The sequence below is a fragment of the Piliocolobus tephrosceles genome, chromosome X, assembly GCF_002776525.5.
Source record: "Piliocolobus tephrosceles isolate RC106 chromosome X, ASM277652v3, whole genome shotgun sequence".
Lineage (NCBI taxonomy): Eukaryota > Metazoa > Chordata > Mammalia > Primates > Cercopithecidae > Piliocolobus > Piliocolobus tephrosceles.
This window is the reverse complement of record NC_045455.1, coordinates 41,758,111-41,782,604: the sequence shown is the minus strand read 5'-3', so window position 1 is coordinate 41,782,604 and position 24,494 is coordinate 41,758,111. Positions and strand designations below refer to the sequence as shown.

Below are 24,494 nucleotides of genomic sequence, written 5' to 3'. Positions count from 1 at the left end.
AATGTGTTTCCTCTTATTTTTAGACCTGTGAAAGATATGTTTTTAAAAGTTCCACTTATAAAAAAGGCAAATATATTAAAGAAAACTAGATCATTTTTTGGCTATTTCTAAATTTGTTCAGTATTTAAGGCTAGAAAGTCGTAAGTGTCAACCAATCATATTCTGGCTCAGATTTTAAGTTATTTATATTTAATATCTGTTCTGTATAGCAGAAACACACGACTCTTCTGCAAAAAGAAAAAAGGAACACCTAACTTATTACCACAGAACAGGGGTCAGTGGACTACGACCTATGGACCAAACACAGCCATGGCCTGTTTTTGAAAGGCATGCTCCCAAAGAATAGTTTTTACATTTTTAAAGGGCTGTTAAATAAGTGTGTGTGTGTGTGTGTGTGTGTGTGTGTGTGTGATATGTATGCACGACAGTGACTTTATGTGGCCAGAAAAGCATAAAATATTACTGTCTGGCCCTTACGCAAAAGTTTACTGACCCTGTCAGAGCATAAACAGTTCTCTATACAGGCATGCCTTATTTTGTTACACTCCATTTTACTGCACTTTGCAGATACTGTGTGTGTGTGTGTGTGTGTGTGTGTGTGTGTGTGTGTGTGTTTTGATTTGTTTTTTTTACAAATTAAAAGTTTTTGGCAAAGTTGACTCGAGTATGCCTATTAGTGCCATTTTTCCAACAGCATGTGTCACATTTTGGTAATTCTTGCAATATTTCAGACTTTTCTATTATTGTATCTCTTATGGTGACCTGTGATCTTTGATGTTACTATTAGGACTGGCTTTGGGGCAACACAAACCCTGACCTTCTAAGACACTGAACTTCATAAATAGATGTTGTGTGTGTTCTTACTGCTCCACCAACTGGCAGTTCCTTCATCTCTCCCCTGAGACTTAACAACACTAAAATTGGGCCAATTAATAACCCTCAAAGACCTCTAAGTGTTCAAGTCAAAGGAAGCATCACCTGTCTCTTACTTTAAATCAAAGCTAGAAATGAGTAAGCTTAATGAAGGAGGCAGGATGAAAGCAGAGACAGACCAAAAGCCAGGCCTCTTGTGCCAAAGAGCCAAGTTGTGAATGCCAAGGAAAAGTTCCAGAAGAAAACTGAAAGTGTTACTCCATCAAAAACATGAATAAGAAAACAAAACAGCCATAATGCTGATGACAGAGAAAGTCTGAGTGGTCTGGATAGAAGCTCAAACCAGCCACACATTCCCTTAAGCCAAAGCCTAATCCAGGTCAAGCTCCCAACTCTCTTTATTAAATTTTGCGAAGACCAAGGGAGGTGAGAAAGTTGCACTGGAAGCCGGCAGAGTTTGGGTCATGAGGTTTAAGTAAAGAAGCCATCTCCATAACATAAAAGTGGAAGGTGAGGCAGCAAATGCTGATGGGGAAGCTGCAGCAAGTTATCCAGAAGATCTAGCTAAGATCACTGATGAAGGTGAATATACTAAAAAACAAAAACAAACAAAAAACCAGATTTTCAGTGTATACAAAAGAGCAACCTATTGCAAGAAGAGGCCATCAAGGACTTTCAGTGAGAGAGGAGAAGTCAATGACTGGCTTTACAATCTCAAAGCACAGGCTGACTCTCCGTTAGGAAATAATGTATCCGGTGACTTTAAGTTGAAGCCAACGCTCACTTACCATTCTGAAAATCCTAGGCCCCTTAAGAATTATGCTCAATCTACCCTGCCTGTCCTTTATAAATGGAACAACAAAGCCTGGATAATGGCACATCTACTTACAGCATGGTTTACTAAATACTTCAAACTTACCATTGAGACATACTGCTCAGAAAAGATTCCTTTAAAAGTATTATTGCTCATTGACAATGCACCTAATCACCCAAGAGCTCTGACACAGACATATGTAGAACTAGATTAAAGCTGTTTTCATGCCTGGTAACACAACATCCTTTCTGCAGCCCAAGGATCAAGGAGTTAGCTCAACTTTCAAGTCTTATTATTTTAAAAATACATTATGTAAAGATATACTTGCCATAGATAGTGACTCCTCTGATCGATCTGGGCAAAGTAAATTGAAAACTTTCTGGAACTGATTCATCATTCTAGATGTCCTAATAATATTTGTGATTTATGCAAGGAGGTCAAAATATCAACATCAGAAGGAGTTTAGAAGAAGCTGATTCCAACCCTCACAGATGACTTGGAGAAGTTCAAGAGTTCAGTGGAGTAAGTAACTGAAGATGTGGTGGAAATAGCAAGAGAAACAGAATTAGAAGTAGAGCCTGAAAATGTGACTTAATTGCTGCAATCTCACGATGAAACCTTCACAGATGAGGAGTTGCTTATTATAGATAAACAAAGTAAGCAGTTTCTTGAGTTGGAATCTACTCCTGGTGAAGATGCTGTGAACATCAATGAACTGCCATGGCCACCCCAACCTTCAGAACCACCACCCCGATCAGTCAACAGCCATCAACATCCAAGCAAGACTCTCCACCAGCAAAAAGATTATGACTCATTTAAAGTTCAAAAGAATGTTAGCATTTTTTAGCAATAAAGTATTTTTAATTTAAGGCATGTAGGTTTTTTTTTTTTAATCACAATGTTATTGTATGCTTAACAGGTCATTATAATGTAAACATAACTTTTATGATTTGGGAAAATGAAAAAATTCTAGTGACTTGCTTTATTGAGATATTTGCTTTATTGCAGTGGTCTGGAACCAAACCCACAGTATCTCTGAGGTATGCCTATAATTAAGGTCTTATATGAGGGTCACTGACATCATATTACACTCTAAGCTGCCAAACAGATTGAAGTCAGAAGATTAAGGGATGAAGTATGAATGAAAGGTGATTGTTTAAAATATCTTTAATAATATTTACAGCAGAGACATACTATTAAAATTTGAGATATGCAGCATCAAGCTGTCAATGTGGGTTCAAGAAGTTGCTCTACTCTCAATACTTGAAAATACTGGAGTTTTAATTGGGTGCTCATCTCACAGATGGTATTTAAAGGAGCATAATGTGCTATTTCATACACATGTCCCCCTGCCTCTAATCCTCCACTCCCTTTTTGCCTGGAATAGTCTTACTCATCATTCAAACTCAGACAAAATGCTTCTTTCTCAGTGAATCCTCTAAATCATGGGGCCCTAATCCCCGGGGTCATGGACCCGTACCTGGTCTATGGCCTGTTAGGAGCTAGACCACACAGCAGAAGGTGAGCAGTGGGCCACGCTCCGCCTCCTGACAGATCAGCAGCAGCATGAGATTCTCAGAAGCACAAACCCTACTGTGAACTGCGCATGCGAGGGATCTAGGTTGCATGTTCCTTATGAGAATCTAATGCCTGATGATCTGAGGTAGAAATCATTCCCATTCTCTCCCAGTATGTGGGAAAATTGCCTTCCATGAAACAAGCCCTGGTGTCAAAAGGGCTGGGGACCACTGTTCTAAATCTTCCAAATTAACAAAGTCCCCTTCAAAGCTTTCAGAACTTTCTATACAATTATTTTTTATAGAACTTGTAACATTGTATTATGTTTTTGTATACTTTTCAAAAATTTCTGAATTCCTGGTAGCAAAGACCTTATAACCACTAGCATTTAGCATAATACATTGCCCATAGTGGATTGATTAATTTCCTGTGGCTGCCCTAACAATTTTCCACAAACCTGGTGACTAACAACAGAAATTATTCTCTCGCAGTTGTAGAGAAAGGGAAAAACAAAGCCACAATTCCTTCAAAGGCTCTAGAAAAGAATCTTTTCCACCAGGTGTGGTGGTGCATGCCTGTAATCCAAGCACTTTGGGAGGCTGAGGCAGGTGATTCACCTGAAGTCAAGAGTTTGAGACCAAGCTGGCCAACATGGTGAAACCCCACCTCTACTAAAAATACAAAAATTAGCCAGGTGTGATGGCAGGTACCTATAATTCCAGCTACTCGGGAGGCTGAGGAAGGAGAATCACTTGAACCCAGGGGGCAGAGGTTGCAGTGAGCCAAGATTACGCCACTGTACTCCAGCCTGGGCGACAGAGTGAAACTCTGACCAAAAAAAAAAATCTTTTCCTTGCCTCTTGCAACCTCCAGTGGCTGCTAGCACTAGTTGGTATTCCTTGGCTTGTAGCCACATCCTTCCAATCCTTGCCTCTTGTCTTCATATTGCCTTCTCCTCCTCTGATGCTTGTAAGGACACTTATCATTGAATTTAGAGCTTACCCAAGAAATCCAGGATGTTCTCATCTCACATCTTTAACATAATTACATGCACAAAAACCACCTTCCAAACAAGGCAATATTCACATATTCCCAGGATTCAGACGTGGGCATATCTTACTGAGATTTACCATTCCACACACTATTGTTGCCATACAGTAAATATGTGCTCAGTTTTCTTACCTTAGACCCACATGAAATAAACTTATAGATAAACTCAAATATGAGGAAAAGTGGAAACAGGAAAACTTAATTTCTTGCCTTCTCTGATAATGTCCTCATTGAAAAAGAACCACTGAGGCATAGCCAGAAAGCTTCACCAGCATTTTTTTACTGAGAAATTACTAAGGATTACTTAACACAATGCCCAGTGACAGATCACTGGAGACCATTTCTTTGCTCCTAGGGAAAAAAAGGCCAGAGATATATTTTCTTCCTCACAAAGCAACACTCTTATTCACATCAAGCAGGAACCTGCTTTAAGTGAAGTTTCAATTTCTTTAAATTCTTTATACAGGGCCATGAATGTTTTACAGCATGTACAGTTTTACATGAATGGTAGAAGCCAAATTACTAAGAATTTATCCATATAGGAAATGTAAGTGTTTAAAGCCTTACCTCTCAAGATTTCAGGCTTTCATTCGAAACAATCTCTTGCACATCATGAACATTCAGTGAGAATAAGTTGATTCCCATGGCTACAATTGTTTCCTAAACACAGTTTAACATGTCATAGCAGAACTTTTCAGAAAATATTTTAACCTTACAAAGATCAAAGACTACTATGATCTTCAAATTAGGGTCGGAAATTAGGATAGAAATTTCAAAACTTCCATAAACTATAATTAGGCCTGAAATAATTGTTCTATTCAAGGTTTACATTATTAACTGAAGAGACCAATTAACTACTATTAATATAGTATTATCTAGCAGATTATAAAATAATGCTGGTAATATAATGCATCCATAGACTCAAACTCTTCAAATAAAACATCCCTAATATCCCACTATACCAGGGAACCAAGATAATGAAAACTTAGCCAAGAGTGAATGTAAGAAAAATGTCAATCACCTTGCTGCAAGATTTGGTAAAAAATCTATTTTCTCTACTCTTATTGCAACATGATAAGTTATGAAAATTCCAATCAATTAGCCAAAATAAGGTAATCATTTCAAATAGAATTATTAGTATTCCCTCTATTTATCAGTTTATTTAAAAAAAAATAAGGTGTAAAGAAAGACTGATTCTGATCAACTTGATTCACAATTAGAACAGCACCTACCCTGGTAGCAAACAGAACACTCAGCACCCAGACCGTGCTTTCTAGATATCATTCTACAATGAAATGAGAGACCCTTGGAAGATTGGTTGATTTGGTAGCTGTTGCAGGGAAAATATGAGATGAGCCTGGGGAATCCTGTAGTACCAGAAAGTTAACAAAGTACTCAAAAACAAAGGACAGGGGGATGTCACTGGGCCACAAGAGCAAATCTGAAAGCAGTCTTTGGTCAAAGCCAGAAAAATCTAAGTAAGAGACTAACACAGTATTAGCTTATGACTCCACATGTAAGATAAATATGCATGTATCCATGCCAATACACATTTAAAATAAATGGAGAAGAATGTAATCTATAGAATTCTAAGTATGATACGTAGTTATTTCTTAAGAGTAGGCAAGACTTAGTGACTCACTTCCACAGAATGGAGTATGGAAAGGGGGAAAAAAATACAGTAAAGAAGCTTGACAAATACCAATTTAGCTAAGTAATTAAGGTTAAGATCATCAGTGGTATCCTGTGGACATCATGATATGATACAATGATACCCCTGATACGATACACTGAGAAGCATACTTCACCTCTGTGATATTGTTTTCCAAGACCCCATAAGCCAGTTTAATCATGAGAAAAGCATCAGATGAACCAAAACTGAAGGACATCCTATAAAATACCTGACCAGTACTCCTAAAAACTCTTAATGTCACGAAATAAAAAGAGAGACTAAGAAACTGACACAAAACAGAAAACAGGTATAACAACTCAAAGCAATATGGTACCTTGTTCGTAACCTAAAAGAGAAAGCAGACATTAATGGAAAAGCTAGTGAAGTCCAAACAACAAAAACCTGCCAATGTTGGTTTCCTGGCCTTGGTAGATATGCCATGGTAATTACACTAGGTGTCATTACACATTGTCAGTTTTTGTATGTTCATGTATGTGTGTGTTTTTTGAAGTCCTTATCTGCTAGACAAATATACTAAAGTATTTATAGTTAAAATTGTATGTCTGAAATTAGTTGCTCAGGGGCAGTGAGGCCAGAGATTTATGAAACAAGATGGCAAAATGCTGAGATTTTGTTAAGGTTAGTCTGGGTGCATGAGGGTTTCTTATACTATTCTCACTACTTTTGTATATGTTTAAAATTTCTCATAATAAAAGAGACATTAAAAAATATTTTAAATGTCTATGATTCAGTCAGCCTTCTTCAAATAAAAGTTTTTAAAACAAGCCACATGTCTCACAATGCTTAATGAACTTTGCAAAGTTTGTTATATTGTTAAATAAAATTATTAACGATCAAAAACCAAAGACCTTTTTAAGTGCTTTATTAGTTATGTTGTAAAGGAAAAGTTGGTTTCCTGTGAATGGTGTGACTTTCCATACATTATGCTCATCTATTTCCTGGTAGATAAGAGAATGAAGGACAAAGTGGTTGACTCACTTGTGAAGGCTGGTAGATCGAGGCAATGAAAGAGAAATGCACTCTCACATTACATTTATTAAATTATGGTCAAAAAGTTTCAAAACTGGTATGAAAATGGAATTAAACCAGTCCCTTTGATATATTATCACCCCCCAAAACCCAATTTACAAATCAACCTTTCCAACATCTTAATTGTAAGAAGGTGCAAGTCTATTAAGATAGGGAGCTGGGCCGGGCGCGGTGGCTCAAGCCTGTAATCCCAGCACTTTGGGAGGCCGAGATGGGTGGATCACGAGGTCAGGAGTTCGAGACCATCCTGGCTAACATGGTGAAACCCCGTCTCTACTAAAAAATACAAAAAGCGGCCGGGCGCGGTGGCTCAAGCCTGCAATCCCAGCACTTTGGGAGGCCGAGACGGGCGGATCACGAGGTCAGGAGATCGAGACTATCCTGGCTAACACGGTGAAACCCCGTCTCTACTAAAAAATACAAAAAACTAGCTGGGCGAGGTGGCGGGCGCCTGTAGTCCCAGCTACTCGGGAGGCTGAGGCAGGAGAATGGCGTAAACCCGTGAGGCGGAGCTTGCAGTGAGCTGAGATCCGGCCACTGCACTCCAGCCTGGGCGACAGAGCGAGACTCCGTCTCAAAAAAAAAAAAAAAAATACAAAAAGCTAGCCAGGCGAGGTGGCTGGTGCCTGTAGTCCCAGCTACTCGGGAGGCTGAGGCAGGAGAATGGCGTAAACCCGAGAGGCGGAGCTTGCAGTGAGCTGAGATCCAGCCACTGCACTCCAGCCCAGGTGACAGAGCGAGACTCCGTCTCAAAAAAAAAAAAAAGATAGGGAGCTGCACATGCTCATGTGCACACAAAAATACACACCTCTTCCCAAGAACAAAGTAAAACTACAAAGAGAAAAAATAATGAAAGAAAAGATGCAGTAATTTAAAGATCCAGGAGACCAAACATGTGAAGAGAAAACTAAAGGAGAAAAAGAAACAAATTAAAGAAAGACAATAATAATACATCAACTTCTTACCATAATAATTATTTATCTCAGTATCTACTGTTCTCTTATATATAATGGTGGGAAGTCAATCAAAAATTACAAGCGCAGGGCACAATGGCTCACGTCTGTAATCCCAGTAACTTGGGAGGCCGGGGCAGTCAGATCACTTGAGGCCAAGAGTTCAAGACCAGCCTGGCCAACATGGCAAAACCCCGTCTCTACTAAAAATACAAAAATTATCCAGGAGTGGTGGCATGCGTCTGTAATCCCAGATACTTGGGAGGCTAAGGCAGAGAATCGCTTCAACCTGGGAGGCAGAGGCTGCAGTGAGCCGAGATCACACCACTATCCTCCAGCCTGGGTGACAGAGCGAGACTCTTATCTCAAAAAAAAAAAAAAAAAAAAAGACACAAAAACAAAGGAAGAAACTACCCACTGTCAACAGATAAAGCTGTCAACATAAGCAGACCCTGAGATAGCAGAGATCCTGAAACTAACAAATTGAGAGTTGCAAAATAATTATAATTAAAATGTAAAAGAATCTAGAGAAAAGGGTAGACAACATGCATGAACGGAGAAATTAAGCAAAGGGGTACAAATTTTTTTAATTCATAAAAAATGCTAGGCAAATAACTTTCTATGAAAAGTGAAGAATTCTTTCACTGATCTTACAACAGACCTGACACAGCAGGAAGAATTAGTAAACTTGAGGACAGGTCAATGCAAATTATTCAGACTAAAACTTGAATAGATGGGGAAGAGGTGCAGAAGACCCAAGACTTGTGGGGCAATACCAAGTAGTCCAATGTGCTTGTCAACATAGTCCAAAGGGAAAAGAGAAGAGAAGGGAGGGAGGGCAATAGAAACACTGAAAAGGTAATGGATAGAAATTTACGAAAAACTAAGAAAAACAATAAAGAGCCTAGAGAATCCAATGCATAATTATAAATGATAACACACCTATATACATCATAGTAAAACTGCTGAAAAACAAAGCTAAAGAAAAAAATCCTGAAGGCAGCCAAAGGAAAGAAAAAAAAGAAACATTGCATATAGACAAACAAAAATAATTTCAAAAGATATCTTTTCAGAATTATATAAATGAGAGGATACTGGAGCAATATATTTAACATAATGGGGGAAAACTGTCAACCCAGAATTGAATATCCACCTAAAATACTTCAGGAACCAAAGCATATAGACATCTTTACACAAGCAAGAGCTGAGAAATGTCATTCCCAGCAAACTGCACTGCAATAAATTATTTAGGTAGGTCAGGTGCAGTGGCTCATGCCTGTAATCCCAGCATTTTGGGAGGCCAAGATGGGAAGATCACCTGAGGTCAGGAGTTCAAAACCAGCTGGGCCAACATGGTGAAACCCTGTCTCTACTAAAAATACAAAAATTAGCTAGGTGTGGTGGCGGGCATCTATAATACCAGCTACTCAGGAGGGTGAGCCACAAGAATTGTTTGAACTCAGGAGACAGAGGTTACAGTGAGCTGAGGTCACACCAGTGCACTCCAGCCTGGATGACAGAGCAAGACTCTGCCTCAAAAAAAGAAAAAATTATTTAGGTAAAGAAAAAATGTATTTAGGTAAAATTAACGATACTATATAATTTATATAGTGTGGATACTATATCCACACAAAGAAATTAAAACCCTGGAACTAGCAAAAATATGAGCAAAAACTTAAAAACACATTTTTGTCTGATGTTGAATCCGTATTAAAGGTAACTACTGTTTAAAGCAAACACAGTAGCCAGGAAATGGATAGGCTATAACATGTGTCAGTAAAATATATGAAGAAAATAGCACAAACAATGAAAGAGAAAAAAATGGCAATGGCAATATACTAAGATTCTGCTATCGTACAGTAAGAGGCAAAGTATTATCTGAAGTCAGGCTGTGAGAAGTTAATGATGTATATTAGTCACCACTAAAATTATAAAACAAAGAGATGTAACTAATAAGCCAATGATAGAGATTATATAAAATACTAAAAAATAATCACGCCCAAATAAAGCAAGATATAGGCAACTATGAGAGAACAAAATGAGAAAAATAGAAAACAAATAGCGAGTTCCAGAAACCCAATTATACAAAAATTATTTTACATTAAATTGCCAAAACACTCCAAATAAAAGTTAGAGATGGTAAGAACAGAGATCAATTCACTAAGAAAACACAACAATCCTAATGTGCACACACCTAATAACAGAGTTTCAAAACATATAAAGCAAAAACTGACAGCACTGAAAAGAGAATTAGAGAAATTCATGACTGTACTTCAATATTTAAACCCTCCTTTCCCAATAACTGACAGAACAAGGAGTCAAAAAATCAGTAACAATATAAATCAATACAGAATTCTACAGTGAATTCTCCCACACTTTTATGGAAGAAATAGTACCAATTCTACACAAAGTATTCCAAAAAATAGAGAATGAAAAACTTCCCAACTCATTACAGATGTTATGAATACTTTGAAACCAATATCAGATGAATACATTAAAAGAAAAGAAAAAAAGCTAATGACCATTATCCCATTAAACAAAACAAAACAAGCAAACAAAAAAACCCTTAAAAATAAAATCCAGCTATGCATAAGATCAAACCTTATGTAAGCATGCATATTTTTGAAATATAAAAAAAAGACATGAGCAAATGAAAAACATCCACATTCTTGAATTGGGATAATACAATGTATTGCAAATAACATTAAAATGTGAATTATCCCAGGAGTGTATATATAATGTAATACAATCCCAATTAAAATCACAACAGGGTTTTTGAATATTTTTTTCCCAGGGGAGGTGTGATGATGGATAAAATATTCCTCACATATGAATGCTAGTTACGTGTATTAGAATACCTAAAAAAACTTATAAAGAAAGTTAGGTACTACAGGATATAGGAAAACATTACATGACAAATGTGAAATTTATATTCTCTGGAAAAAGAACAGATTACCTCAAAATTGCTGCTGATACAATGGTATTTCTATGCTCTGAAAGTAAAAAGTAGACCCCCTCTCTTATATCATATACAATAAATTCCAAATAGATTAAAGACAAAAATGAAGGGGGAATTAAATCTAGTGAGGATATTACATGCCTACTTTATCAACGGAGAAAACCTTAAGACAGGACACCTGAGAGAAAGAGAAGGAATTCCTTACGTATTTTAAAGGTTGTATATCAAAAGATACTTCTTGAACAGGCAAGAGATAAAAGATTGGTTTATGAAAAAAATTACTTGCAATGGAGATGTCTGGCAGATGGTTAGTGCCTTTAATATAAAATGAATTCCCACAAAAGGACAATAACCAATTTTTTAATGGGCAAAGAATATGAAAGGACAATTCTTATAATAATTCTAATTTGCCTACAAACACTGGAAAAGATGTCCAAAGTCACTAACAATCAGCAAATACTAATTCAAGTAACAATAAGGTATCACTACACAATTATCAGACTGGGAAACATGAACTACTGCTGATGGTGATTGGGGATAGGGTATTTGCCTACATTGCTGGTAATAATGTGAATCACTATATCCTGTCAAAGCAATGTGGCAACATTTATGAACACTGATACATTTTGAATGGATCATCCTATCCCTGGGAATCTATTCTTTAGGTCTCTCAGAAGACACCTATAAAGTTATCTATTACATCATTAGTTTAAAAGCGGCAAAAACTGGAAACACAGTATTTCCCTCTAATAAATGAGTAATTGAGTAGGCTATGAAATAACAACTCCTTGGAATACGATGTAACAATTTTTTAATTGATTAGAACAGTAGCAGCTGAGAAGGATTTCTCTCAGGCAGCACTGAATGAAAAAAGATAAAAGAGTTTCAAATAAACTCCTTCCATTTTTGTAAGCAGTGACTAAAAAACTATGTGTATGTGTTCCTAATGCTTAAGAACATGAAGAAAAATATAAAAGGACATATAATCGTGCTAAAAACGTAAGTTATGGACTAATGGAATGCTATTTTTGGCTAGAGGAAACAATTCCACCCAAAAAAAAAAAATGAATTTTAAAGTTTCCATACAAGTATACCCACTTATATCAGAATAATATATTTGTAAACAATGCCCATGAAAGCGAGCTTCTGCAAAAAAAATGCTTATTTTCTAACGATCTTCAGTTGTGTTTCTTTGAAAACTTGAAGAGTCACAGAGGTAAAAAAGTAAAAATAAATCACATGTAAATATCATAAATACCTACTTGTGTGTTGGTTGGAAACATAAAATGAAATGCCTTTAAAATGTATTATACACATTTAATATAAAATAAATGTGCAAAAAGTTTTTGAAAGAAAAAACTTACAAAAGTACATGCTTAAATAGGAAAAGTTTTTCTAGTAAGATTAAAAGTACTTCAAAGAGACTACAGCATAAATCTAAAAATACCCAGGGTACCTTTTAGGCACATTAAAGATCTAAAAGAAATAAAGAAATAAACTAAACCAGAATATACCAGCTTGGGCTTGCCTCTCAGCTTAGCTATCCTGCTTCTTTCATGATCTGCCTATATTGTAGGACAAAGCCCGTGTTTTATCTACGTATGTATTTACACACCTAGCACAAGCCTTGGCACATGGTAAATGCCCTAATTTTCTTCAAAGAGTATGGATGTCTCTAACTCCACAATCTCTATTCCAGGGTCAACGGGTTGATCTCTCTGGGCTATTACAGATGGATTCTCTTTACCTTTTTAAAGTGCATTTTGGAAGAAGGTAAGAATTCATCTGATATTCACTGAGCATTTCATATTAACTAGACACTAGTGACACTTCTTTTATGCATTGTGGACCTGTAAAGTTTTAACTTATCGAGACTAAATGAAAGTCAGAAAGACAGTAGTAATTGTAAAACGGGAAAAAACTATTTTACTGGTGTTGGCAATTAGGGTTCTAGTTCTGCCAATTTTTAGACTTTTACCTTCTTTTGATTATTTAGTGTTCTCATTATTTACAAGGGTAACATGTGACCAATCCACCATATAGGACCATCAAGATGAAACTGAAACCACTCTAAATCACCAAGCACAAAGCAATTTTTGTTGTTGTTGTTGTTGTTGTCAGCCCATACTTATCAAGTATTCTAAACTGTCTTAATTACTGTTATTTATAAATAAAACACAAGGTAACTGCCTCAGCCTAGAGTTTTGGTATAATTTCACCATACTCAATATAGTGCTAAAAAAAAAATTCTATTAATGCTTTTAATCTACTCATTGAGTTCATTTCTTTCTTCAATGAAATATTTTGTGTTTGCTAAAGTTACCTGTATTCGTATCTAAAGTAGAAGAGCTAATGTATATTCCAAAGTCTGTTAGCCTTGAAATATCCTCATACGTCAATGTTTCTTTCTAAATATTCCTTCAAGCAACACTTCTGATAAACTGCAACTGTGATCTTCTGCAAAATTTATATTTTCAAGTTTTCCCTTCCATTGTTTTCATGTTTTAAAAAACTGTATTCCTCTTAATATGTAAACAGTATTTTAATACAAATTAAATATTCCCATTATTTAAAAGATTTTTTGGTCAAAGTTAAAATTCCTAGCATTTAAAAATAAAATACATCAGATTTTTTCAAAAATATAGAAGACCTTCATTAGATAGCATCACATAAAGTACATTTAAAATTTTATTCATCAGTCAACTTTCTTTGCTTTTGTTGCCCAAATAAACCATCTCGAAACTCATTATAACACCATATACTCTACTGGCCAAGCACATCCTGGAATCTATTTTTGGAAAAGAAAACTTCCTGGTGATACGGCAAATGATAAAAATTTGCCAAAATATCATAAAACCATCAGCTCTAAAAGAGAACAGAAAGAAATAAGTGGGAAATCACCACAGCTGCCAAAATAATGTTTTTAATTTGCATTCATCTGTTAGCAGGTTTGCTTTTACTATTAAAAAATATAAACAGGGCCACGTGTGTTGGCTCACACCTGTAACTCCAGCAGTTTGGGATGGCAAGGCAGTCGGATTACTTGAGGTCAGAAGTTGGAGACCAGGCTGGCCAACATGGTGAAATCCCATCTCTACTATATATACTATATATACTATAATTGTATAAAAGTACGAAACTCAGCCGGGCATGGTGGCACACACCTGTAGTCCCAGCTACTCGGGAGGCTGAGACAGGAGAATCGCTTGAAAGCGAGAGGCGGAGGTTGCAGTGAGCTGAGATTGTGCCACTGCACTCCAACCTGAGCAATAGAGCAACACCCTGTCTCAAAAAAAAAAGTATGTATGTATACACACACACACATACATATATACACACATTTATATTAAAAAAACACACTGTTCATATAAAAAGATACACATATACACTGTATATAACAAATCTTTTCCGCATATCTACTAAAACCCTGAAACCTCGATTTCCCAGATAGAAAAAATTTTTCCCCAGGTACTTTAAACAATTTACAGCACTTGGTCCATTTATCATAAATTACCTTATATTATAATTTGCCACATAATTCTTACCCCCCACTCCTTGATTTTCAACTCACTAATGATACTGGATATTGTCCTACCCATTTTCATATAAGGGTCCATAAGTGTAGTAGGAGCTAAATATGTGTAAGTCAAATGGATAACTGAAGCACGTTCTAATAAAAATAACATTATTATTACTTGTATTATGTCCCTAACTTTGATAGCTTTATCCAATAGCAGAATGCATATTAGCCAGAATTTATTGGTCTACTATTACCACTGCTGTAGAACATCCTATAGCAGTTTACTTCTAAAATAATTTTTTGGATGAGGTATCCTAATTTGTTTTACTACATATATTAGCAAACACTTAACTGACTTCTTTACTGAGGTATATCTTGTAGTAAACGTATTCTAGTAAACATAGTATGTCAATACAATCTACAACCAATATAATAATACAGCCTCTAAACCATATTTATTTGTATAATACTCCCAATTTTACTCTATTCTACAGTAAGGCTAACTCTGGAATATTACATTTAATGCCAGAGGGAGGTAAGAGTAACACAAGGGGAAAGTCCAGGGGGCTTTCTACCATTCAACTCTCTAAAGCTAACTGGCTATTCACTATAATTTCATTACTTTCCTTTGCTGAAAATCAATTTCCACATCCATGAAATAAAAATCATAATATAGTTCATAATAGAGTACAACAGTAAAATAGAAAGCATAATATAGTGCACATAGCACATATATGCTGTATTACATGTCATATGATATATACTGCACATGACATATAAGTTGTATGATTCAAATATATATTAAATGATGCAAATACATATGATACATAGGTTATAAGAATTATGATACCTATATTATACAAATATCACTGAATATTAATTTAATAAAGGATGGAATCTAATAATTGTACGAGATTTTGTATGCTTTCTCCTGAAAGCATACAAAACTCAAATATGTAAAAGTGATTGGACCAGACATGTTTTAAAGGAGACTCATTCTCACAGACAAAAGGAAAAATCACAAAATCTGCATTTATGTACAACCTATTAGTCATTAAAAGTATCTGTATATCATTTTGTGTGTTGTTTCATTTTTTTCACAATTCATCAGCTTAACTCCATGTAGCACTTCCAATAAAGATTCATCACTTTCAGCACATCTAATGATCATTGTCTCAATTTTATATCAAGATAATAAACTGTTTCTCAAAACTAGATGCTTTCATTTTCCCTTTTTCCACTCGTTTTGTTAAAATAAGATAAAAAACAATAAAATTTTCCAAATAATTTTTGAAATTTTTGCCAGAAGTGGCAAAGTCACAGTGCTGTAGCAGGAGTGGGAGTTACTTGGCAAAACAGCAACACAACAGCCCAAAAAAGGCATTCATCAAATGATGTTCGTAAGTCAAAATCGAGTACATAAACGACATTTCAGAGGTGACACATATAGTATTCCATGTGCCAGTTATTTGAAAAGTCAATGATATAAAAATCAAGGTATATCAGTACCTGTTTACTAAAGAGTACATATTAAACAAACATGAAAAACCAAGTTCTTAACTTCTGTATTATACTAGGTATAAAATAAGGAGTATTTTATTTTGTACCCACTATTTACTCTGAATGGCTGTTTCTTGTTGTTACTGTTGTTGTTTTAGAGACAGGGTTTTCAAGGCTGGAGTGCACTGGCTCTATTGATCATAGCTTATTGCAGCTTTGAACTCTGGGATCAAGGGATCCTCCTGCCTCAGCCTCCCAAGTAACGGGGAATACATGCACATGCCACCACACCTGGCCTGAATGGCAGCTTTTAAGAGAGGCATCAGTACACTACAGCAAATATCTATAAATGCAGCATGGTTTAATTCTACTATACTACAAGATTTCTTTTTGCAAGAAGAAATATATTTTTTTTTTTCAGGAAAATAAAGTGAATTGAGGAATGGCAAACAGAATTGAATATATTTAGCTACTTAAGTTGGAAAAGACCACGATAGTGGCATTTAGAACAAGGCAAATCAACAAACAATTAACACCAGAAGGAATACTCTGAGCTGTGGGGCCCGAGAATACTGACTGGAACACAGTGTATTCTTAAAGCAGGAGATGATAAATAAGAAAGTCCCACAAAAAGTGATGTTGATGTTTGCAGTGATAATCGTAACATGAATTGAAGTCAGGCAAGATACCTGTGACATGGAAAGAGTCTAAATGAGTTTTATATTGAAGAGCTATTTTGAAGGGTATAAAAAAATTTGTTTTGTTTCTTTTTTAACTGGAGAAAATGCAGTTGGGGAGAAATCACGTAAGTGTGTGATTATATAGATAGGTATTCAATAAATGTACAAACAACATGTAAGAGCCTCATTATCTACCTTTATTGTGCATTTTATATAATGTTAGTTAAGAACAACATACAGCATGTTGCAACAATGTTTGAGTCTAACCAAGTGACTTTTAAGCCATAAATCAGACATAGCTTAATCAACGCAATCTTGATTTAACTGGGGATTTGCAGTTCAATGTACTGCTCGAAATTATAGTACATCACAAATTTAATAATTCTATTTCTAAAATTAAGGGCTGTTTTTTAATGACCAGTTGATAGTAGCTTCAGGTGACTCATTAAATAAGTAGTCTGCAGATTTTCAATCTCTAATCATTGTTCATCTTTATTTTCAATTTTCTGTAAATGACCATGTGAACTGTAATTTCATGTGTTCTTCTTTTGACAAGCTTGGATACTTCACCTGTATTATATAAATATGAATAATCAGTAACTTTTATACCAACTACGTTGAAACTTTTTAAGAGTGACTTTCTCAAGGTCACAAGAGCAAATCTCTGGTGAGACAGGAATGGAATTCATGACCTTTGACTGCCAGAAGTTTTCTACCCACACTCGGAAATTCCTTCCCCATAAGCGTAATTTATATGCTCACTTTGAGAAGCAGGAAAGTTTATCCCTTTCAGGGGAGGGCAGTGTTGGGGCGGTGGAGGTACGGCTGGAGTGCTTTTCCCATCAAATCAATTGCCACATGAGAACTTCGTAGTTTTACAAACTGACTTTTGGCCACATTACCCCATTTAACCCTCACCACAACCCTGTAAACTACATATTATTTTTTCCATTTCATAGACTCAGAGAGGTTAAGAAATTTGACCAAGGTCATCCATAGCTAGTAAGCAAGAGAGCAAGACTCAAAGTGAGATATTTCTGCCACTGAAATTAGTTACGATTCAAGGATGTATAATCTTAGAGGTTACCATTCATTATGAAATGAAGGAAGGTTTTCTTTACATTGTTTTGGAATAATTTAACTTGGCTGCCATTTAGGTTTGTTTTCTTTAAGGCAGGGTTGTATTTCTGTTTTGTTATAAGTTAGTTCGATAATCTCAAAGTGAGCACAGTATTACTAAACATAGAATTTTTTTAAAAGACTGTTTTTCCCCCTTTTGTATATATATGTGTGGCTTTTTAACGTTTTTCTTGGTCATGAAATTTTACTGTAATTCTTACTCTTGTGTATGGTGTGTATGGGTGCGTTATGTGTGTAGGTGCGTTATATACTAATACAGACTACAAAAACACATGTAAAAATATATAAAGATAAATATTAAATATATACATACACATATAGACATATAAGATAATGAATATATATGTATATACAGTATGTAGTCATTCTTCAGTATCCTTGGAGGATTGACTCCAAGATCCCATCCCCCAGCGGATACCAAAATCCATGGATGCTCAAGTCCGTTATAAAAAATAATGCAGTATTTGCATATAACCTGTGCACATCTTCCTACATACTTTAAATCATCTCTAGATTAGTTACAATCACTTATACAATGTAAATGCTATATAAATCGTTATAGTTTTTTTATTTGTATCATTTTTATTGTTGTATATCTTTTTCTTGAATGTTTTCAATCTATGGTTGACTCGCTTAATGCAGAATCCACGAATAAAGAGGGCCAACTATATACATACACATCATGCCAGGAATTACTGTGAAAGGCCATACATACTGAAAAGCATGGCGAATGTCACCCTTGGGACACAATTCATGGCTGTCAAAGCCAGCAGGTAGTTATCATGGTAGCTTCTACAGTCTTTGATAGGGGTGGGGAAACTATCCCAAAGGTCTCCTAATTTATTCCTCTGTCACCTTCCATGCAGCAATACAGCAATAAGGGCTTCCTGCTACTTTTGCACCAGACAGCAAATGTGTTTGGAGCAGTCTAATTATTACATTAATAAATATTCAAAAATGTAGACCATGAGAGTAGCAACAAAAGAAATGCATGACTTTAAGTTGAAAAAAAAAGGAAGAAAGACCATACTAGAGCAGAATTCTTTGGGTGAATATCCTCTAATCTACCGTCGACCAAAACAAATTTTTATGGAGCAATAAGACTACTCAAGTAGCCACTTTATGACAATAAACACCCAAAACGGGAAAATCCTTTTGTAACATAATTACTGACAATATAGAGAGAAAGTAACCATTTAATCCACAGCATGTGTTCTGTACCACAAGAACTCAATAGCTGACATCAGATGGGGTGTGGCCAACCTAGGCCCTAAAAATGAATTCTGGAGGGTGGAAGTCAGGCAGCTCTCTGGGCTGGGCTTCGGATCCAGAAACTAAGCAGGTCAAACAGAGCCTAAGACTGTTGACCTTCTGGGCATAGGGCAAGGCCCATCTGTTTACTTGCTTGCTTTTGGAAGGAGTGGTTGTGGTAGATGAGTTAAGGCTGTGGTTATAGGGCGTTCCCAGTTATTTAATTTTAATATTTTTACCCTTACATTTTGTACACAGTTAAAAGTTGAAAGCTGTGCATACACTGCAGGCTGAAAAACAAGTAAGTGTGAGTTTGAAAGGAAAAATAAACACTGGGCAAAAATATAAGCCATTTCCAGTCTATGATCATACAGTATTTTCAAATAGAAAGTGACAGATAAGCAACTACAACCTATTTCAGACTTATTTAAAAAATTAAAGTTGTAGCCAGCACAGTCGCTGATGCCTATAATCCCAGTACTTTGGCAGGAGGTTTTCTTGAGGCCAGGAATTCAAGATCCAGCCTAGACAACACAGTAAGACCTCATGTCTACAAGAAAATGTTTAGCTGGGTGCGCCAGCGTGCATCTGCAGCCCTGCCTGCAAGGCGAAGATGGGAGGATCCCTTGGGCCTGGGAATTTGATCTATGATGATGCTACTTCAGTCCTGCCTGGGTGACACAGTGAGACCTCGACTCAAAAAAAAAAAAAAGCTGTTTTCTAAGCAGAAAAGGTAATAATGGTGTTGATTTTGAATGAAACTGTCTTGGGATTTTAGCTCATGTTCATTAATCAACATGCAACTGGCAAGCAGAAAAACTTATAAACAAAAACTTTTCAAATGAGTTTGTGCCATTACTAGTTTTCTAGTTCAATATACAATCTACAGCTAGATTTATGAACTTGACTGTTTCTCTCACAATATAAAGAAAACAAACCATTTGATGCTCCAATGGGATCACGGTAATATTATTAATTTGCAAAAACATAAAGTTCCATGCTTTCCATGTTGTATAATGGAAAAAAATGTCCAGGACCTTTATATGTTCATCCACTTAACAATATCCCTTCACTGGGTAAGGTTACTCCAAACTCTAGATTAACCAACACTGGCTTGAATTCAAAATGCTCTCAGCATAGGCCTAGAGGCCTAAGCACTTATGTTGTCTCTGCCAAGATAAAACACACCTATATTTAAGGCCACATTATTTCACTAAGTTGATAACAGCCTGCTTCATGATATACTGTAACATCTAAAACTCACTGGAGCCTGTTTAAAGTGTCTAATTTCCCTGCACAGGAGGCAGGGAAAATATCCCTGAGCAACATGTACATTTTCACATGACCAGAACACGATGGATATTACAGGCCAGATGCATGCTCTTCAGAATGAACGTCAAGCATCCCGATTTGTTCTCCCCTTGGCCTGGCGAGAGTGAGTGCACTAGTGTTTGCAGACCTTCCCTTTCAGCACACACATAGGCTGCAGCTGTAGTAAACAACCATCAGCCAAGAGTTGCTAAGGTCAAGGTCTCAAATGCTAGACCAGGACCATTTCCTCCCAAATGATAGTCATCTCTGAAAAAAGAACTTGTGGGGGGGGGGGGGGGGGTGTGGAGAATATTAAGGAGTCATTAGCACAATTTTTTTCAATAGATAGTAATAAAAAGCATTCTACAATAAAGTTCAGCTGACTGCATTGATAAGCAGTACATAAATAACTGAAAGATTTCAAAAATAAACAGAAAGCCTGAAGAATGTTTTATTTAACCTGACACAGTTATGTTGGTTACAGGGTCTTAGTTCAAAATTATGAAAATTGTATGTGAAAACATTTCAAATTTCAAATTTTCCCAGTACATTTCATAATAGTTATTAATTGGTAGGATAATAAACCTCTTTCCTAATTTTTATACGCTCAAATTGCTCTTTCCCCAACTCAGAGGAGCGTAATATACTCAATCTAGTATCACGATTGACCGGTCTGCAACAATAAAGATATAACTTACGCAACTGAAACGTTTGTCCTTCAACATCCTATTTCCACTATGCTTCTAGAGTTTAAAATTTTCTATTCTAAGTATACTCCTTTATCGGAACCAATTTCTATGGGGTTTTAAAAAATGCACACAACATGTGAATGAGGTCTGAGGACAGCACAAGCAAGCTTTTTTCCTTGCGGGGGGGGGGGGGCACTGTTTTAATTAAGTATCAGTTCTAAAGGCGTTTCTTAGAAGACGATATACACCCACTCTTCAAAGTGACCACTCCTATTCCCATCACAAAACGCTTCTTGCTAAAAGCCACCAAATTTATTTCAAAGTATTTACTTATCTAAACAACTCCATCGTCCAGTAAGAAAAGGGCAAGGAAGCGTCTAGGTGGTTTTGCAGAATGACGTGTATTTGATTGGCAGATGTCTACCGAAGTCACTAGATGCACACGCACTAAATGTAAATAGAGTTGCTCGTCTCTCTGATGTTACAGGGAAACAGAATCTAACGCTGGTGTAAAATAAAATATCAGAATGCTCGGCCGAGAATTCCATTAGCCAGTGGAATTATTTAAAACTATCCATACAGAACGACACTTAAGCCATCTACACAGTTAAATTAGAGGGCTGACAATACTAACTACACAAACTGTTTATCCAGATTACACATTCCGTTGTATTAATACTCTTTAACTCAACACAGTCAGGTTTTATCAGCGGAAATAAGACTATTACTATTAAAGTATGCAAAACTCGAAGCGCAGGGTGAAGGGGGTTGGGAAGCTGCAGGGCATATAACAAAGGAATTGGTACTTTTTCCAAGCATTTGCCTCAAATGCACTGCGAAACAAAACTGTTGAGTGCACCCCACCCTTTTCCCCCAAAGATAAAAGTTTTCAAAGTTCTTGCAGACAGCTCTCTACCCAACAAAAGCAGGATTGATTCTCCCCATAGGGGAGCATCTAACGTGAACACCAACTAATGTCGTGGAGGTCAAGTCCGAACCCTCAGAGTGAGCTTCTAAGGGAAGAAGTGGCTCCCAGGCCGGCTCTGCGGGTTCCCGGCCCGGGTGGACGTGCAAAGTTGCCCCTTGTCAACTCCGGCCAGGTCTCCCGTAATTGAAAATAACAGCCACCGGCCAGCCCCTGGCTACTTGCATGGACCAGGCACTGTAGCAAGTGACAGTTACACATCATTACGACCAGAGACAATAATGAATGTAGCACCAGGAGCACTATTCATGCCAGCAGTGTCATCTCCGCCTTAACCCCTTCCCCTCCACTCTCTCCAGCGCGCACACACAGCCCACACGGCCCCGGTGCGGAGCTATTCAACCACCCCGCTCGAGGTCGGGGGGCCAACTACTTCCACAAGCCCCCCCTCCCCCCCAAGTTCAGCCCTGGGGTTTTATTTCTCATCCTTGGCAACTGTCAGGCAAACACTGCGACCAACAATTCCACTAGGGGTAGAAAAACATTTGCTTAATTCACGTTACTTGATAACTTCTTCTGAAAAAAAAAATTAAGGGAGGGGGGAAGAAACCTCCTTCTTTCTTCTCCACGAATCCGACCGACGCTACTTGCTTTGCAACAGCATCGCCCTTCCCCGGCCCCCTCCCGCTTCCCAGCACTTTCCCCCTTTAAGAACACAGACCAACCAAAATGATTTAACTTGAGCAGATGACAGAAGGAAAATAAAACACGTTAAGAGCATACGGTCTGATTTGGGATGGCAAAAAAAAAAAGAGGGGGTTGTTTATTTTGATAAGAAACGGAATCGGCACAGACCTGAACAGAAGCTGCAGAGCAGGAGAAATTGTTTTCTTTCCCTCACACAGAGTCCCCCTCTCTCTCTCTCCCTTTCTCTCTCTCACACGCGCGCGCGCGCACACACACACACACACTCGCACACACACGGCGTCACCCGCGCACACGCACACGCAGAGCCTCTCAGCGGCTCTCTGCAGTTCTCAGGAAATGAATGGGGGGCAACCCGGGGAACTGTTGTACTTGCAAATGACTTACCCGGATCACATGATGCGCTAAATGTAGGGTGGGCCGGTGGGTGGAGGCTGCCGAGACGCGAGCCCCGGTCTAGTGTGGGGAGCCTCGCCAGGCCCGCATCGAATTACCCCGGGGCCCAGCCGAGGGGGTTGCAGGACGCCGCTTCTCCTCCCTCGCAGCCCGCAGCTCAGGAAACCGGAGAGGCGCCTGGGGTGGGGTGGGGTGGGGTGAGGTGAGGGGGGGCCGAAAACAAGAAACCCCCAAACAAAAGAGCTCCGGGTCCTCCTCCCCAGAAACAAAGCCCCGCCGCTGCGGGCGAGCCCCGGGGTGGGGCCGAGGGCGGGGGCGGCGGCGGGGAGGGGCTCGCTCAGCAGGCGCTAAGTCGCTTTATTGCCATAAAATGGGGCCCCCGAGCCGCTCCGCCCGAGGATTAGGAGGCGGGCTCTGAGTGTGATGGTTGAAATCCCCTGTGGGAAACTAACCCCTCCCCGCTCGCAGAGGTAGAAGGCAACACCCACTGCCCGGCCCTCGCCTCCCCACCCGGACCGCCGGGCTGGGTCCGCGGCGCCTCCACCCGCCCCACCCCTGCCCCCGCCCCTCGGCTGCGCTACCCTTTCACCTGTACTACTTTGCTGCGGCACCCCAAATAACCTAAACATGGCCCTGGGAGCTCGGGGAGTAGTCGGTCGAGGGGGCCTAGGGGGCCCGCGGGGGCTCGCGGCGGGAGGGAGCCCTGGAGGGCAACTCGCCGGACAAGGACTCGCGCCGAGACGCGAGAAAGTCCCCTCTTTTGTGTCAGAGCGCGCCAGGCAGGCTTAGGAGAATTCGGGGACCCAGAAAGCGCGCAGCCCGCTTGGGCCCCTACCCCTCGCCGCACCCGCCAAGGTGGGGGCGCGCAGTGGAGGGAGGGGGCCGTCGCCCGGGCCGTCCCCGCGGATCGCCCGCCAGCGAACTTGGAAAGGTGTGGGCGGAGCCGGCCCGAGCAGCCGGCCCGGGCTGCGGGGCCGCTCGCGAGGACCGCCCCCGGGCGCCGGGCATCGCCCGCGCTGGGCAACAATGGGGTCGGGCAGGAGCAGCCCCGCGCGCCGGTGGGGCGGATGGGGCAGGCGGAGGGCCGGGCGCGGCAGGCAGGGGAGTCATTGTTTGGGTTCCGGAGCGACGCACGTTGCGGGCGAGGCGGGGGCGCCTCTTCTCCCGGCACTTCACCTTGGCTGGATGAATGGGGGCGAGGAGGAAACGCGCGTCTGGCCTCGCCACCCCAGAAAAGGGGTCCCTGCCCGCGCCAGTTTTGTGGGAAAGCAAGCAAACTTGCAGGACTGGGGCAGAGGAAGCGGGAGCTGCAGACCCCAGCGGCGCCCGGGGGCGGCGGGGAAGGGAGTCCAGCCCCACTGCCCCGCGCCCAGAGCGGAGCCTCGAGAAGCGGGCGGCCCAGAGCAGAGTCCTTGACGCTTTCCCTGGCAGCCCCTCCCTCCCCGCCTCCGCGCCCCGGGGAGCGGATCCGCAGGATTGTGGGGCGGG

General features: G+C 39.1%; 1 protein-coding gene across 3 annotated transcripts in view; it reads right to left on the bottom strand.

The window, feature by feature from the left end:
- KLF12 (Kruppel like factor 12) overlaps window positions 1-24,199 on the bottom strand; it is a 472,578-nt gene extending 448,379 nt beyond the window's left edge. Inside the window, exons 1-2 of one of the 3 annotated variants that reach the window (XM_023186345.2) lie at window positions 24,183-24,199; window positions 22,998-23,183 (exon numbers count right to left, since the gene is read on the bottom strand). The gene's annotated coding sequence lies outside the window, so the exon portion shown is untranslated. Of the gene's footprint in view, window positions 1-22,760; window positions 22,956-22,997; window positions 23,399-24,182 lie in introns of those variants that run through there. The other 2 variants (XM_023186338.2, XM_023186329.2) reach the window with 2 other exon arrangements.
- Between the last annotated feature and the right edge of the window lie 295 nt (window positions 24,200-24,494).